Source organism: Somniosus microcephalus, chromosome 12, assembly GCF_052327205.1.
Source record: "Somniosus microcephalus isolate GS21.2 chromosome 12, FLI_Smic_1.0, whole genome shotgun sequence".
NCBI classification, from domain to species: Eukaryota; Metazoa; Chordata; class Chondrichthyes; order Squaliformes; family Somniosidae; genus Somniosus; species Somniosus microcephalus.
In genome coordinates this window covers 189,134,787-189,152,460 of record NC_140998.1, presented here as the reverse complement: position 1 = coordinate 189,152,460, position 17,674 = coordinate 189,134,787, and the positions used below count along the sequence as shown (strand labels likewise).

The following is a 17,674-nucleotide window of genomic DNA, read 5'->3' as shown; positions in this document are numbered from 1 at the left end:
GAGGAGGTTATAGAGCGCCTTGTGCAGGAAGTCAATGAGGCCAGAGATAGTGAGATGAGACTGCGGGAAGAGAATGTCCGCCTCATCTCAGGAGTAAAAGAGCAGGAGGAAAGGTTTAGTCAAGCAGATCATGGCCCCTGTAGGGCAGAGATAGAAAGCCTTAACATGGCTTTAAAGGCATCAAAGGGAATGACTTGCATGATCAGCCCGAAGGCAGGTCAGCCGGATTTTACTGGCAGCCCAAGTGAAACCATCCCACAGGCAGCACCCAGAACGGGGCTGGATAGGGAATTAGAGATCCCAAGACAGCAGCCCACAGCCCCGAGTCTCCAGGGGCTCTGGCGGCAAGACGGGGCGGACAATGGGGTGGTAGGAGAACGCCAGCAGGTCCCGCTAGGCAGGCAGGGACCAGGACCAGTGTACCCCCTCCGACAACGGAGGTGCGGTCAGCCCGTGAATGCTAATGACCATGGGGCTGTTCAGAATACCTTCCTCATGCCTTATGATACCCCACAGCTCAGAGGTATGGTGAAACACATTCCCATGCTCTCTGAAAAGGGAGACCCCTCACTGCACTTCCAACAAGTAGACCAGGCAGCCGGTGTTAACGGCTGTGATGATGACGAGAAAGCCAGAATGTTGCTTTTCTCTGTTTGGTAGCAGGCTCTATCAGACCCTCTCAGATGAGGCCAAGAGAGGGCAGAAGGGTTTTGAGGACATGAAGGAGGAAATACTGGAAGCCATGGGTGCGAACGACAGCAATCCATTCGATCGCGTAAGAAAAACACTGCAGCAGGAAGGGGAGACCCCACAGGCATTTGCAGATAGGCTGTGGCCAGTCTACAACAGTGCGTGTACAGGGGGACAAGATAGAGCACAGCTGAACCAGCGGCAGCGGACCCAATGGCTTCGTTGCCTGGTGTACAATTGCCTGCCCTGGATAACAGCAAAAGCTGAGGCTTGGTTTGACTCCCGAGACCCCCTAGCTACCGAAGGGACTGTAATCCGGCAGCTCACGGTAGCATTTAAGAACGGGAGGAATGGGGAGAGCCCCCAGCAAAAGAGTAAGGTCCACGAGGTTAAACCTGGGGATCGATATAGGAAAGAATGGCGCCAGGAGGGGAGCCATCCCTCTCAGAACAGGGTCACTTGTTACAAGTGCGGGGAGGAGGGCCACTGGCGCAGGGATTGTAAAAAGCCTGGGAGAAATGATACAGCCAGGAATCCCACAGCCCCAGCCCAAAGGGTAGAGACAGGAATTTCCCCCGCCTCAGTCGAGTTGCTACTGGAGGCAATGCAGTTTCTCCTGACCAACCAGGGAAGGGTAGCAGCCATCAGTGGTGCTACAGCCCCCTCACCCACCTCTGCCTCCCCACAATGACTGGAGCCCGTGCAACCTGTCCATCTGTGTAATCTCCAGTATGATGAATGGAAGAGACCGCTTATACAGATGGAGGTAGAGAGGGTTGCAGGGATTTATCTATTGGATATGGGGGCATCATGCATCGTGATCCATATGGATAATCCCACCACCTCACCTCTGTCTGATGGGGTTCCATACATACTATCGGGATTCACTGGTCAGGAGCAGGCGGGAGTATACTCCAAGCCGCTCTCAATCCACCTGGGCACGATCCAGACCGAATGGACGTGTATCCTGGCAAGGTGGGAGGCAGAGGGAGGAAAGGGGATCCTAGGAGCCGACTTCCTGGTGGGCCATAGGATCCTCGTGGATCTCTGCAATCATTGTCTGTGGGGAGCCAACACGGGTGGAGAGGAAGGTGTAGTAATCATCCCCAGCAAGGAAGGGAAGGGGACCCTGTGTACTGTAAAGCCTAAAGAAGGTTACAACGTCGAGCTCATGGTCGAGGGTGTCCCGGGGGAATTCCAGCCAGTTGTGCAGGCTAACCTCACAGCGTTTGCCACCCATAAACACGACTGCGGGAGGGTCACAGGGTTTGAGGTTAGAGTGGATGGGGACCCCATGGCCCGGCCCCAAAAGCAGTATAATTTCCCCAAGGAGGCGGAACCCGACATGGAGGCAGCCACGGCCTCTTTGGTGCAGCAGGGAGTGTTGAGGCCCATAGCCACCCATGTTAACTCTCCGCTTTGGCCGGTCAGAAAACCGGACAATATGTGGAGAACCACGGTGGACTATCGTGTGCTTAACAGCAATATCCCAGCCTGTGCACCCACGGTGGCAGCAGTTGCCGACCTGATAGGAAGTATTCCAGCATCCGCTACCGTTTTTGCGGTGCTGGATATTTCTAACGGGTTTTGGTCCATCCCTTTAAGGAGGGAGGATCAATACAAGTTTGCTTTTACCTTTAAGGGGCAACAGTACACGTGGAACTGCTTGCCACAAGGTTTTCATAACAGCCCCAGCATCTTCCACCAGTGTATGGCAGATAGTTTAAAAGGTTTCAGCCAACCCACACAGTTGGTTCAATACGTGGATGACCTGCTCCTGTTCACTGATTCAGGAGAGGAGCACGGTCCACTATTGGCCGAACTGCTGGAGCTGCTTAGGAAAAGGGGTTTCAAGGTAAACCCAAAGAAAGCGCAGATCGGCCAGCAGGAGGTCAAATTCCTGGGTCTGGCCATCCGTGCTGGAGAAAGGGCCATAGATAAGGCAAGGAGGGAAGCGGTCCAGGAGTTACCAGTTCCCAATTCAGTAAGAGGGGTGAGGTCGTTCCTGGGATTGACGGGGTACTGCAAGGATTTTATAGAGGACTATGCAGCCACAGCGGCCCCTCTGCTCCATCTCCTACACAAGGGGGTGGAGTGGTCCTGGGATGAGGGATGCCAGGCGGCATTTGTTAAGTTAAAGGGAGATCTGCAGACCGCACCAGCCCTAGGAGTGATAGATGGGAAAAGGGAGTTCTTCTTGGAGGTAGCGGCCAGCGGGGATAGTCTGAGTGCTGTGCTGCTCCAAGAGCAGCACGGCAAGCTGAGACCCGTGGTCTACTCCTCCAGAGTCCTCACGGATGTGGAGAGGAGCTACTCCAACTGTGAATGGCACCTTTTGGCCACACATTGGGCTGTGAAAAGATCTTTAATTTTCACAGGCACCTCTCCCATCACCCTCCTCACACACCACACACCCACTCAGATGCTTTTGGATGGGAGGATTAAAGATGGGACAGTGAGCAGTGCCCGCATTGTACACCGGACCCTCCTCCTCTCGCAGATGGATCTGAAGGTAAAGGGCCTTTGCGAGCCGAAGCTTGCGGCCAATATGGTATATCCTGGAACAGCCCATCGGTGTTCCATAGAAGGGGTATGGGAGGTGAACATAGGTTTACGGGCCGGGATACATCCCTCAGGCCGCGAGATCTATGTGGACGGTTCCAGCATGGTATCTGCTGGCAAGCGACTCACGGGTTGTGGGATCTTTGACCCAACGGCAAACATTGCCTTAGCAATCAAGCTCCCCAACACCATGAGTGCCCAGCAGGCTGAACTGTCCGCGGTGATGTACGTGGTTACACACCCCGACATCTTCCCTATCCCGTATACGATTTGCTCTGACAGTATGTTCACTTGCAACTCGTGTACGGAGTACCTGGCCATCTGGTCCCGTCGTGGGTATACCTCCGCCGATGGGAAGCCCTTGACAGTAAAGCCCCTGCTGGAGAAAATCCTGGCAGCTGTGGGGGAGGAAGGCGAGGTTTTTATCCATAAGGTGAAAGCCCATTCCTCCACAGAACCCCGCAGCCAGGGCAACCAGCAAGCCGATATGCTGGCCAAGGAGGGTGCACACACAGGCACTTTCTGGGACCCATATGAGTCCGGGCCAGTGGTGGCAGTTACAGGCAGGGATGGGACACAGGGAAAATCAGGAGTAGTGTTAGCCCCAGACCTCAGGACGGTCCAGGCACAGGACCCAGTCCTGAAAGTTGTCATGAGCGCAGTTGTGGAGGGCAGAAGGATAGAGGGCCCCTACAGCGTAGCCCCCTCTCCATAAGGGAAGGCATGCTGTTCAGGGGGGAACAGTGGGTAGTACCCCAGCAGCACCGGAGGGAATTCCTTCAACTGGCCCATGAGGGGCCGGGAGCGGGACATCCCGGGTCGGAGACCACCTGGCAACGGGTGGAACAGGCGGAATGGTGGCCAGGGCTCCGGGATGATGTCCGCGAGTTCTGTGCTAGCTGTCTTGTGTGTGCAGCAAATAATCCCGATCCACACAAAAGGAAGGTGCCCATGGGACACATTAGGAGGGTCGAGGGACCATGGCAGTCAATCCAGATCGACTATATAGGGCCCTTGCCCACCACCCAGGGAGGCTACAAATACTGCCTCGTCCTGGTGGATGTGTTTTCCAAGTGGGTGGAAGCCTTCCCCTGCAGAACGGCCACAGCAATGGGGACTGCAAAGATCTTGGTGAAGGAGGTGTTCTCGCGGTGGGGACTGCCCCAGTTCGTGGAGTCTGACCAGGGAGGCCATTTTACAGGCCAAGTCATGCAGAACACCCTCAGGCTGCTTGGTATTCAAGGGAAGTGGCACATCGCCTACAACCCACGGTCTTCAGGGATTGTGGAGCGTATGAACCATACCCTTAAAGAAAGATTGAGGAAAGAGGTCGTGGGGTTGCCCCAAAAATGGGCAGAGACCCTACCTCTGATCCTCATGGGGATCCGGGCCAGTCAGTCCAAAAGTACAGGGCATTCACCACATGAGCTCATGACCGGCAGAGTTATGAGGACCCCCACTCATGTCCTCGCCCCAGTTCTCACCGAAGGACAACTGCAGGAAATAAACCGGGATAAATTCACCCGAAACCTCCTAGAACACCTCAAACGGATTTATGGGCAGGCAGCAGCCAGCATGGGGAAGCAGCATCGGAATAACCGGCTGCTGCTCGAGCCTAGCAAGAGCCACCAGTGGGAGATAGGAGACCTAGTGATGGTAAGAAACTATGCCCGGGTGGGAAGTTTAGAGCCACTCTACATGGGACCCTATAGTATAGTGGATAGGGCCAGCCCCATGGTCTATGCTGTAAAACTACCCCGGTGCACAAAGTGGTTCCACGTCAACCAATGCAAATTGTACAAGTCAAGTTCAAGTTCACAGCCTACAATGACAGGCAATGTGGCTTGCTTCCAGGGACAGGTTGACCTGCCCACAAATTGGAACACTTCCCCACCCCAGTGGGACCTAAATTTTGGCAAAAGCTTAAATTGGAACCAAAGTTTAAATTTGAGCAAGTTAGGTGGCTCAGAAACAAAGAAACAGCAGCCTGGGATTAGAAATCAGCCGGCTGCTGCCCATTCATTCACTGAAACTGCCCGCGCAGGCACTGGTCTGGAGACAGGAATCCCCCAGTCTTCCGAACAGCAGATTCACGCAGGTGCAGTGGCCTGTTTAAAGGGACCAGCTTCCCAGCCCGCTTCTAGAGTGGTCCCCCCCATGATGTGGGACCCTGGCGGGGGGGGCAGGGATAGCAATCCCTCTTGCAGGAGACATAGGGAGGGAGCTGACACCAGGTTTTAAACATGGGGAGGAAAATTTCCAGCCACCAGCAGCGGGTGGTGAGAGTATACCTGCCCCCAGCACAGGAGTAGGCATGGAAGAGCAGACAAACCCAGAGAGAGATTTGCACCGGCAGGCTGCCAGGTACATTATACAGTGCGGGCTATTTGGACATGGGGGAGAAGGTTCCCAGCCAGCTGGGGCTGTGACCCAAGCTCAGGGTCCGCCAGCCAAAGTTTCCCCCATAGAGACACCCCTCAGAAGGTCTCAGCGGGTGCCCCAGCCTAAGAAAGCATGGTCACCCACTTTACAGTGGAGTAGGGCAGTCTCCGGAGCCAGGAAGAAGCCAGAGAACAGAGGCCCCCACTCAACAGCCATAAGCTGCGAGGGACCAGAGACAGGAGGCAGTCCAGCTTCGCTGCAGCCAGCAGCAATCTGCGACAGTGCCAGAGATTACCCTGGCCGTCTGGAGACGGGCGGCATTTGTATTATAGCTTTGGTGTGCATATAGCATGCTTTTAAGGTGTATTTTAAGTTTTGTTGACATAACTAGTTTTAAGTTTAAGTTTAAAGAGTTTAAGTTTCCATGTGTGCCAAATGTTTGTATTTTGGTCCGAGGTCAAGGGACCCGACCATGTCTCCACCTAAGGCAGCAGGTCAGTGAGACCTGGCTGCATGTCCTTTTAAGTTTTGCAGGAAATTGGAAAATGAAGCAGCCATGTTCGCCCAGCCCGAGCTGGGCATCGAATGAAGATATGGAGACAGAATGTTGGGGATCACCTCGCCACTGGACTAATCCAGGAGGCCCCGCAGCGATCTTCGGGAAAAACCGGACAGGGTCCGGAGGAACTTGCCTACTCCTCCTATGGGGAGGAGATGGCCCCAGCTGGGTGGGGCACGGCCCCCAACCCAGCACTACCCTGACCGAAGTTCACTTGCGGGAGACCTCGCTGTTGAGGAGTCATGATGGGGAAGCGCGGGCGCCTTGTCAGATAGGGACGCGTTCCCCGGGGGTGGGTGGTGATGGCCCGGGAAAGATTGTATAGGGGAGGGGGATACCCAAGAGTCACGTGGGTGCGTTCGGGGAAGGGAGGAGCTCACCCGGGGGCCCACGGGCAAAGAGGGTAAGTGTGGCTGGGAAGGATGATGTAGTGTATGTACTTTGCAGAAGGAACTATATTCTGCAGCCCCTGTATACTGCAGTACCAGTAGTGACCACCCCTGTATATAAGCCTGTGTAGTAACTTTTGCATAGTAGTTCCAGGTTGTCTCCACTCAGTAAAGACCTGTTATAACCAACTCCTGCAGTCCGTGTCTCAATTACACACGGACATAATACTGGCGACGAGCAGATCCAAACTTACCTACAGTCTGCACCACCTCATGGGGATCCATCCCTGAAGCGAAGTTATCAGAGGTAGAGTCCAGAAGAAAGAAAAAAAAAATCAAATGAACAGAAGAAACGGGCATCGACCGTGGGCATCCGCCTCTGATTCGTCGGAGTTGAAGAATTGCAGGAGAGGCTGTCGAGAGCATGGCATGGTTATCCTGTCGATGGTGTTTCAGCTAATCGGGCTGGTGGCAGGTAGTACACTGATCCTTCCTGGGCTGCGGAGGTCTAGAGCTCGATCGGGTGGCTTTTCAACGGGGCCGAGCAGCTTTGTCGGGAAGAGGAGAGAGAGAGAGGGTGGAGCACACAGGGCGTGGCCGGTGCTACGAAGCCGGGCAGCGTACAGGCCCGAGAAGAGGGAGGCAAGTGTTCCGCAGGGTTGCTCCGACGACGGGGACATAATTTTTAAAAAAATTTGGAAGCGCAGAAAGCCGAGAGGAGCTGCAGTTTGCTATGGGAACCGCGGAGAGCAGCGTTAGCAGCAGCGTGGGGGGAAGTGCACGAAGACTATAGGGCGTCGCCATCAAGGCATAAAATGCCAGCAACAGTGCTAGCAGCAGCGGAGAAGGCAGAAAGCGCAGGAGGCGCCATCTTAATCCAGCGGGGAAGAAGGCAAAGCGCGGGAGGTGCCATTTTGTAAATCGGGGAAGAAGGCAAAGGGCGGGAGGTGCCATCTTAGATTTCCAAGATACCGAAGACTGGCAATATCACTGCCTTCGATAATGCAATAGAAGACTGGACCACGTATGTGGAAAGAGTCGAGGTATATTGCGAGGCAAATGAAGTAGCCGATGTTAAAAGGCATCGGTACTACTAAACTTAATGGGCGCAAGAACGTACAGCCTATTGCGGAACCTGATTACTCCAGCCAAACCGAAGGCGAAGAGTTTTAACGAAATTGTTGATATCCTACAGGAACACCTAAATCCTACACCACTGCTGATAGCAGAAAGATTTAAATTCCACAGGAGAAATCAGCATAAAGATGAAAGCAATGCTGATTACCTTATGGAACTACGCAAGCTATCAAAGCACTGCCAGTTCGGAGCAGGACTGGCAGATACCCTACGGGACAAATTTGTCTGTGGACTCCTGAGTGAAGGAACCCAGAAGAGGTTACTCTCAAAGAAAGAGCTGACGCTAGATAAGGCTTTCAGCGTGGCAGTATCGTACGAAGCAGCAGCAAGGGGAGCTGCGGAAATACAGCAAAAGCCACAGGAATACGGCACCCACGAAATGACACGGGGATTTGATAAATGTTATCGCTGTGGCAGAACAACCCATGACCAGAAGGACTGTTGGTCCAAGGACAAAATATGCAGGCAACGCAGAAAGATGGGACACATTGCATGAGTTTGCAGGTCTGGGAAGAAGACTAACGACAACAAAAAGGCTACTAAGGAACACTACAGGAAAGTACAAAAGATGATGGACAGTAGTTCCGAAGACCAGATGAGCGACAGTGAATCCGGGAACAAGAGACTAAGCTGTCTCAAACTTCACAACGTAATCGCAAAAGAGGATCACCGAACCATTTGGGTCACCCTCACGATAGCAGGGTCCCAAGTCAAAATGGAATTGGATACAGGATCAGCTCTGACCGTCATGAATCGACGAGACTACGAGCAGCTATTCTCACACATACCCTTGAAAGAGACATCCATTGTCTTGAAGACGTATACGGGGCAAAAAGTATACCCCAGAGGAAAAATAAGGGTGCCTGTCGAATACAACGGCAAGGAAATACAGAAATTGTATCTGTACATACTGCAAGATGGTGGACCACCGTTATTGGGACGTGAATGGATCAGAAAGATAAGTTTAGACTGGCACTCTATTCAGGCATTGACGGTGGCTGGTAAAAAGGATGACGACGTCACTCCTGGACGATTGTCAACAATCTTAGCCAACGCCAAAGAGGTATTTCAACAAGAACTGGGAACTCTTAAAGGCGTAACTGCCTCGATAAAAATAGAAGAGAATGCAATTCCCAAGTTTTTCAAAGCAAGACCGGTACCATATGCAATTCGCCCAGCCATCGAGGCAGAGCTGGAGAATCTGGAGAATGCAGGCGTGTTATCTAAGGTGGACTGGAGCGAGTGGGCGACACCCATCGTTCCTGTCATGAAGAAAACGTTAAACAATAAGTCTGAGGAGCCAAGGAAGGTTCGCATCTGTGGGGACTTCAAGGTGACGGTGAACCCAGCCCTTCACACAGTACAATATCCTCTTCCGAGGATAGAAGATATTTTCGCCTCACTATCTGGAGGGAAGCGTTTTACAAAAATTGACCTAGCACAAGCATATTTGCAGATGGAGGTTGAAGAATCCTCTACAAATATCTCACGATAAACACTCACAAAGGTTTTTGCTAGTATAATCGACTGGTATTCGGAGTAGCATCAGCTCCGGCGATATGGCAAAGAGCAATGGAACAAGTCCTGCAAGGGATTCCGGGGACTCAGTGTTACTTGGACGACATCCTAGTGACAGGTGAAGATAACAGTGAACACCTTGCCAACCTAGAGCAGGTGCTCACCAGACTAAGACAACATGGGCTACGAGCCAATTGCCCCAAGTGCGAGTTTTTTAAGAAACAGATATCGTATTGTGGCCACGTGATTGATGAAGAGGGGTTACATAAGTCCCCTGACAAGATTGAAGCGGCAGTTAAGGCTCCAGCGCCTGAAAATGTGTCGCAACTGAGGTCATTCCTCAGATTGGTGAATTACTACCGTAAGTTTTTGCCGAATTTGTCCACAATTCTGCACCCACTGAACGCCCTACTACAAACCGGAGTAGCATGGAAATGGAGCGATTAATGTAAGCGGGCCTTTCAGAAGAGTAAGGACCTCATCACTTCAAGCGAAGTATTGGCTCACTACAACCCATCACTACTGATAAGACTGGCGTGTGATGCGTCTCCCTACGGCATTGGAGCGGTACTGTCACATAAATTCCTTGATGGTTCAGAGAGGCCGATAGCTTTTGCATCACGCTCGTTAACTTCAGCCGAGCCTAACTACGCCCAGATTGACAGAGAGGCCCTCAGCCTGGTGTGGGGGGTGAAGAAGTTCAATCAATACCTGCACGGTCAGAAATTTACTCTACTAACTGATCATCAACCTCTTGTCTCCATTTCAACCCTCAGAAGGGCGTGCCGATAATGACAGCACAACGGCGACAGAGGTGGTCCCTTTTCCTAGGGGCACACCAATATGACATCGAGTACAAAGGAACTAAACAGCATGGGAATGCTGATGGATTGTCGCGCTTACCGTTGACGACGGTGGAAGAAGCACCTGCAGTGGATCCAGTGGAGATATTCCACTCGACCATAGTCGAATGTCTCCCTGTGATGAATGCAAACATAGAAAAGGAAACACGAAATGACCCGACACTCTCCTGGGTCTATGATTTAACGGTGAAGGGATGGCCAGCACATGGCGAACCACTGCTGCCAGCATTCTCGCCAAGAAGAGAACAGCTGTCAGTGTGCAGAGGAACCTTGATGTGTGGATCCAGAGTAGCAATTCCACCCAAATTGAAGGATAGAGTGCTCAATGAGCTTCATGAGGGTCATCTGGGAGGAGTAAAAATGAAGAACTTAGCCAGAGCATTTGTGCGGTGGCCGGGAATCGATAGAGAAATCGAAGAGATGACCAAGAGCTGTACAGGATGCCAGAAGGTCCAAAACGCCCCACCACAAGCCCCTCTACATCCTTGGGAGTGGCCCTCATCTCCATGGCAAAGGGTGCACATTGATTTTGCTGGTCCATTTATGGACTCGATGTTTTTGATTGCGGTGGATGCACATTCAAAGTGGCCAGAGGTAATAAAAATGTCCTCAACCAGCACAGAAAAAACTATCACAGTCTTACGAACCATATTCGCCAGAAATGGGCTGCCTGAACAGATTTGCTCCGACAATGGACCACAGTTTGTGTCTGAAGAGTTCCGGAGGTTCTTAAAGAACAATGGTGTTAAACATTACACATCTGCCCCATATCATCCAGCCACCAATGGATTGGCTGAGAGGTTCGTTCAAACATTCAAGAAGGCTATCAAGGCAATGTGTAATGAAGTCATACCCCTACAACACAAGGTGGACAACTTCTTGTTTGCCTACCGGAATGCGACACATGCGGTTACCAACCAAACTCCAGCCATGATGTTCTTCAATCGAAGACTACGATGCCGCTTGGATTTGGTTAAGCCAAACATCAGAAGAGATGTGGAGAACAGGCAGTTTCAGAATATGAATGAAAGGTCGACCAGGAGTTTTAAGATAGGTCAACCAGTTTTGGCCCGGGACTACCGCACAGAGATATGGCAGCCAGGAACGATCTGTTCATGGCAAGGACCTCTAATGTATACCGTGGACATTGGAGAGAGCATTGTAAGACACCATGCTGACCAGATTCTAGAGTCACTGGAAAACGTCAATTCCACACCACGATCCGATACACCTGGTGATGAAACCGAAGTACCAATTGCATCTACCTCAGAATCAGTGACATTGGAAGCAGACGAACCAAACAACGACGTTGATCCCGAATCAACTTTGCCAGAAGAACCTGATACCCCAAAGAGGCGTTATCCAGACAGAATCAGGAAGCCTCCTCAAAGACTGAACTTATAATTGCTTAACTTCAACTAATGTATCTAGCAACTGTAATTGTAAATATGTTATTTAATTATTAATCGAATGTTATGTACTGTTTAGCTAAAAGGGGAGGAATTGTAGTGTATGTACTTTGCAGAAGGAACTATATTTTGCAGCCGCTGTATACTGCAGTACCAGTAGTGACCACCCCTGTATATAAGCCTGTGTAGTAACTTTTGCATAGTAGTTCCAGGTTGTCTCCACTCAGTAAAGACCTGTTATAACCAACTCCTGCAGTCCGTGTCTCAATTACACACGGACATAATAGATGAGTGGGTGGCCGGATCTGGGTGGGGCCAGGGAGAGCCGCCACACAGGCACCCATCATTTTCTGCAGCCAGTCGAGGGAAGACGGGAGGGGGAGGGACTGGGAGTCATGATCCCATACTCCCCGGTCTCGGTCTGTGCCAAGGTAATTTTATACATGAGGGGTACCTTGCCTCCACACAGGGACAAGGGAACGGCTCGGGGCTGGCGGAGCAGGCTGGACTGTAAATCCATTCTGCCTGATGTAAAGTTTAAGACAATCAACAGGTGGGTGGAAGGCACTTTTACTGCCCGAGTGGGAGGAGCAATACCCACTCGAATTTCGCGACCCATCATCGGCACGTGATGATCGGGGTTTATTTAAGCATGTTGTTTCAAATGTTTAATGATTTTTTGTATTTTGTGTTGCAGCCCCAAGTTGAGCAGAGGCGTAGTATCCTCTCCGTGCTTGGGACCATTTTGTGACAACTCCAAGTTGAGCAGAGGCGCAGGACCCTGTCCGTGCTTGGGATCATTTTGATTACATTGTGTAACTAAGATTGCAACATTTTGTAATAAGTTATGATGTAAAAAAGTGATTGTAAATTTGGTTTACATTGTATAATTTTACAAGCGTGTAGGGGTATGAGACCCCTTATTGAAAACTGAAGTATCTGTAAGATGCCTACCGTACCATGTTTTTTTTTCTTGAATTTAAGGGGAATAGACGGGACGGGGATCAGTGGCAGATAGCTATTAGGTAAATACAGGGGATGGTTGTTTGTGAGGGGTCAGAAATTATTGCTCATTTCTTCAAGAGGATACCACAAGCAAGCTGGAAGTATCCAAGGGTGGACTGTAAGAATTCGCAATAATTTACAGTTCTGAAGATTAATTTTTTTGATTAAAGAATCCCTGGGCGTTGTGCTTTTAAATTTCCAGGGATAAAAATGGCTGTCATACCACATGGCCGAAGACAAAGGGGCTTGGAAAGCAGCTTTCTGTCTCTGGAAGTAAGGTTCAATGGAGACAAAACGTTACCACAGGACAATGCTTTGTTTACAAAGCAATTGAATGCTATTAGCATTTGTTTGAATATCGAGTGGATACATCTAAACTGCAGAAGAGACTTTTGGATCTTGAATGGGAACCGTTTAAGAACTGAATGGGTTTAAATCACCTAGCATTCTGGACAATAGAGCAGTTGTATTTCCCTTTTGTTTCAGCCCAGGGAGCTCCGGAAGACACATTAACCCAGTCCAACCACTCTGAGTTAGCCAATCACAGCTTTCTCTTGTGTATTGGACCCTTTGGGCGGGGAATTTTGCACACAGCCCTTGCAGGGCAGAACGGCAGGACCTCACCAGGTATAAAAGATAGCTGCTGAGAAGCTATCACTCTTTTTACTTCGCTGGACCACAGGTGAGCAGGGTGTTCTGACTCCTCAACAAGGCAGCCTAGCAGGAGTTAGGGGGTGGTGATTTAAGGGAATTGCTAAGATTGTTTAAGTAACATTGTAGCCATTTTATCCCTCGTTTTCGCCGTCTGCAACCCCCTGTTAAATAGTTTTACTGTAATTACTGTGTTCGTGTGGTATAGTTTATCCTTTTGATTGTAGTTTATTTAGGTAATAAAACTTGATTTTTCTCTCATCCAAACCACTTGTCTGTTTTAATATCATTAATTATAAGTTCCTCCACTCAGAACTGAAGGAGGGGTAGCGATTCGAAACCGCTGTTTGGAATTGGTCAGAGCTCAGAGGCAAAGGCTGCTGGCCAGGTAAATTACCATAAACCAGTTAAAAGATGCCCCCCCTTACACTATGTAAACTGGAGGTCATCTGAAACTCGGCTGCCCATGTCCTAACTCTCACCAAGTCCCGTTCGCCCATCTCCCCTGTGCTCGCTGACCTACACCGGCTCCCGGTTAAGCAGCACCTCCATTTCAAAATTCTCATCCTTGTTTTCAAATCCCTCCATGGCCTCGCTCCTTCCTATCTCTAATCTCCTTCAGCGCACAACTCCACGCCCCCACCCCCCGAGATATCTGTGCTCCTCTAATTCTGCCCTCTTGTGCATCCCTGATTATAATCGCTCAGCCATTGGTAGCCGTGCCTTCTGTTACCCAAGCCCTCAGCTCTGGAATTCCCTGCCTAAACCTCTCTGCCTCGCTACCTCTCTTTCCTCCTTGAAGACATTCATTAAAACCTCGCACTTTGACCAAGCTTTTAGTGACCTGTCCAAATTTATCCTTATGTGGCTCGGTGTCAAAATTGTTTATCTTAAAATACTCCTGTGAACCGTCTTGGGACATTTTACTACATTAAAGGCGCTATTTAAATACAAGTTATTGTTGTTGTACATCTCTGGCTCTATAGAATCATAGAATGGTTACAGCACAGAAGGAGGCCTTACGGCCCATCGAGCCCGTGCCAGATCTCTGCAAGAGTGCTTCAGCAAGTCCCACTCCCCCACCCTTTCCCCAGGGCCCTGCAATTCTTTTTTCCTTCAGGCACTTATCCAATTCCCTTCTGATATACCCCACACCCCTCACTGTTGTTGTGTATGTACCTTTAAGGGAATAACTGGTCTCAGACTGCAGTACCGGCAGTGACCACCCCTGTATAAAAGGCTCTAGCAGGCTTCTGTAGTTTCAGTTTCCAGGTTGTCTCCATTCAGTAAAGACTTGTTATAATCAACTCCTGCAGTCCGTGTCTCAATTATACATGGACATAATACTGGCGACGAGTAAGAAACGAACTTACCTGCAACTCGGCAGCACCTATTGAAGGTTGAAGCCAGAAGAAAGAAAAAAAAAGAATCCAAAGAACATCGAATTGAAAAGTGCAGGAGAGACTGTCGAGAGCCAGGCTTGGTCTGCAGTCTGTGGTTTCCCAGCTAATCGGGCTGGTGGCAGGTAGTTCACTGATCCTTCCTGGGCTGCGACGGGCTAGAGCTTGATCGGGTGGCTCTGCAACGGGGCCGGGCAGCGAGTCGGGAAGCAAAGAGAGAGAGAGAGGGTGGAGCACACAGGGCGCGGCCGGTGCTTCGCAGCCGGGCAGCGTTCGGACCTAAGAAGAGGGAGGGAAGTGTCCCAGAGGGTCCGCTCCATGATGGGAACGGTTCTTCAATTAATGGAGCAAATATTGAAGAGCGACAGAAAAATAAAAATACCGCGGAGAGCGGCGTTGGCAGCAGTGATCGGGGAGGCGCGAAGGCCATAGGGCGTCGCCATTACAGGATAGTAAAATAAATATAATCGCCAGCAACAGCGTTGACAGCAGCGGCAGCGGCGGGAAAGCGCAGGAGGTGCCATCTTAACTCGGCGGGGACGAAGGCAAAGCGCGGGAGGCGCCATCTTAGATTTTCAAGATGCCAAAGACTGGCAATATCACTGCCTTCGATAATGCAATAGAAGACTGGACCACGTATGTGGAAAGAGTCGAGGTATATTGCGAGGCAAACAAAATAGCCGATGAGAAAAAGGCATCGGTATTGCTAAATTTAATGGGCGCAAGAACGTACGGCCTATTGCGGGACCTGATTACTCCAGCCAAACCGAAGGCGAAGAGTTTTAACGAAATTGTTGCTATCCTACAGGAACACCTAAATCCTACACCACTGCTGATAGCAGAAAGATTTAAATTCCACAGGAGAAATCAGCATAAAAATGAAAGCAATGCTGATTACCTTATGGAACTACGCAAGCTATCAAAGCACTGCCAGTTCGGAGCAGGACTGGCAGATACCTTACGGGACAAATTTGTCTGTGGACTCCTAAGTGAAGGAACCCAGAAGAGGTTACTCTCAGAGAAAGAGCTGACGCTAGATAAGGCTTTCAGCGTGGCAGTATCGTACGAAGCAGCAGCAAGGGGAGCTGCGGAAATACAACAAAAGCCACAGGAATACGGCACACATGAAATGACATGGGGATTTGCAAAATGTTATCGCTGCGGCAGCACAAACCATGACCAGAAGGACTGCTGGTCCAAGGACAAAATATGCAGGCAATGCGGAAAGATGGGACACATTGCACGAGTTTGCAGGTCTGGGAAGAAGACCAACGACAACAAAAAGGCTACTAAGGAACCGTACAGGAAAGTACAAAAGATGACGGACAGTAGTTCCGAAGACCAGATGAGCGATAGTGAATCCGGGAACAAGAGACTAAGCTGTCTCAAACTTCACAACGTAATCGCAAAAGAGGATCACCGAACCATTTGGGTCACCCTCATGATAGCAGGGTCCCAAGTCAAAATGGAATTGGATACAGGATCAGCTCTAACCGTCATGAATCGACGAGACTACGAGCGGCTATTCTCACACATACCCTTGAGAGAGACATCCATTGTCTTGAGGACGTATGCGGGGCAAAAAGTATACCCCAGAGGAAAAATAAGGGTGCCTGTCGAATACAACGGCAAGAAAATATGGAAATTGTATCTCTACATTCTGCAAGGTGGTGGACCACCGTTATTGGGACGTGAATGGATCAGAAAGATAAATTTAGACTGGCACTCCATTCAGGCACTGACGGTGGCTGGTAAAAAGGATGACGATGTCACTCCTGGTCGATTGTCAACAATCTTAGCTGACGCCAAAGAGGTATTTCAACAAGAACTGGGCACTCTTAAAGGCGTAACCGCCTCGATAAATATAGAGGAGAATGCAATTCCCAAGTTTTTCAAAGCAAGACCGGTACCATATGCAATTCGTCCAGCCATCGAGGCAGAGCTGGAGAATCTGGAGAAGGCAGGCGTGTTATCTAAGGTAGACTGGAGCGAGTGGGCGACACCCATCATTCCTGTCATGAAGAAAACGTTAAACAATAAGTCTGAGGAGCCAAGGAAGGTTCGCATCTGTGGGGACTTCAAGGTGACGGTGAACCCAGTCCTTCACACAGTACAATATCCTCTTCCAAGGATAGAAGATATCTTCACCTCACTATCTGGAGGGAAGCGTTTTACAAAAATTGACCTAGCACAAGCATATTTGCAGATGGAGGTTGAAGAATCCTCTACGAAGTATCTCACGATAAACACTCACAAAGGTCTTTATCAGTATAATCGACTGGTATTCGGAGTAGCATCAGCTCCGGCGATATGGCAAAGAGCGATGGAACAAGTCCTGCAAGGGATTCCGGGGACTCAGTGTTACTTGGACGATATCCTAGTGACAGGTGAAGATGACAGTGAACACATTGCCAACCTAGAGCAGGTGCTCACTAGACTACGTGAACATGTGCTATGAGCCAATCGCCCTAAGTGCGAGTTTTTTAAGAAACAGATATCGTATTGTGGCCACGTGATTGATGAAGAGGGGTTGCATAAGTCCCCTGACAAAATTGAAGCGGTAGTTAAGGCTCCAGCGCCTGAAAATGTGTCGCAACTAAGGTCATTCCTCGGATTGGTGAATTACTACCATAAGTTTTTGCTGAATTTGTCCACAATTCTGCATCCACTGAACACCCTACTACGAACGGGAGTAGCATGGAAATGGAGCGATGAATGTAAGCGGGCCTTTCAGAAGAGTAAGGACCTAATCACTTCAAGAGAAGTATTGGCTCACTACAACCCATCACTACCGATAAGACTGGCGTGTGATGCGTCTCCCTACGGTGTTGGGGCGGTACTGTCACATAAATTCCTTGATGGTTCAGAGAGGCCGATAGCTTTTGCGTCACGCTCGTTAACTTCAGCCGAGCGTAACTACGCCCAGATTGACAGAGAGGCCCTCAACCTGGTGTGGGGTGTGAAGAAGTTCAATCAATACCTGCACGGTCAGAAATTTACTCTACTAACTGATCATCAACCTCTCGTCTCCATTTTCAACCCTCAGAAGGGCGTACCGATAATGACGGCACAACGGCTACAGAGGTGGTCACTTTTCCTAGGGGCACAC

The 17,674-nt window shown here is 50.1% G+C and overlaps 1 protein-coding gene across 1 annotated transcript in view; it reads right to left on the bottom strand.

The window, feature by feature from the left end:
* Positions 1–17,674, bottom strand: part of LOC147109783 (uncharacterized) — a 44,586-nt gene that overhangs the window by 23,801 nt on the left and 3,111 nt on the right.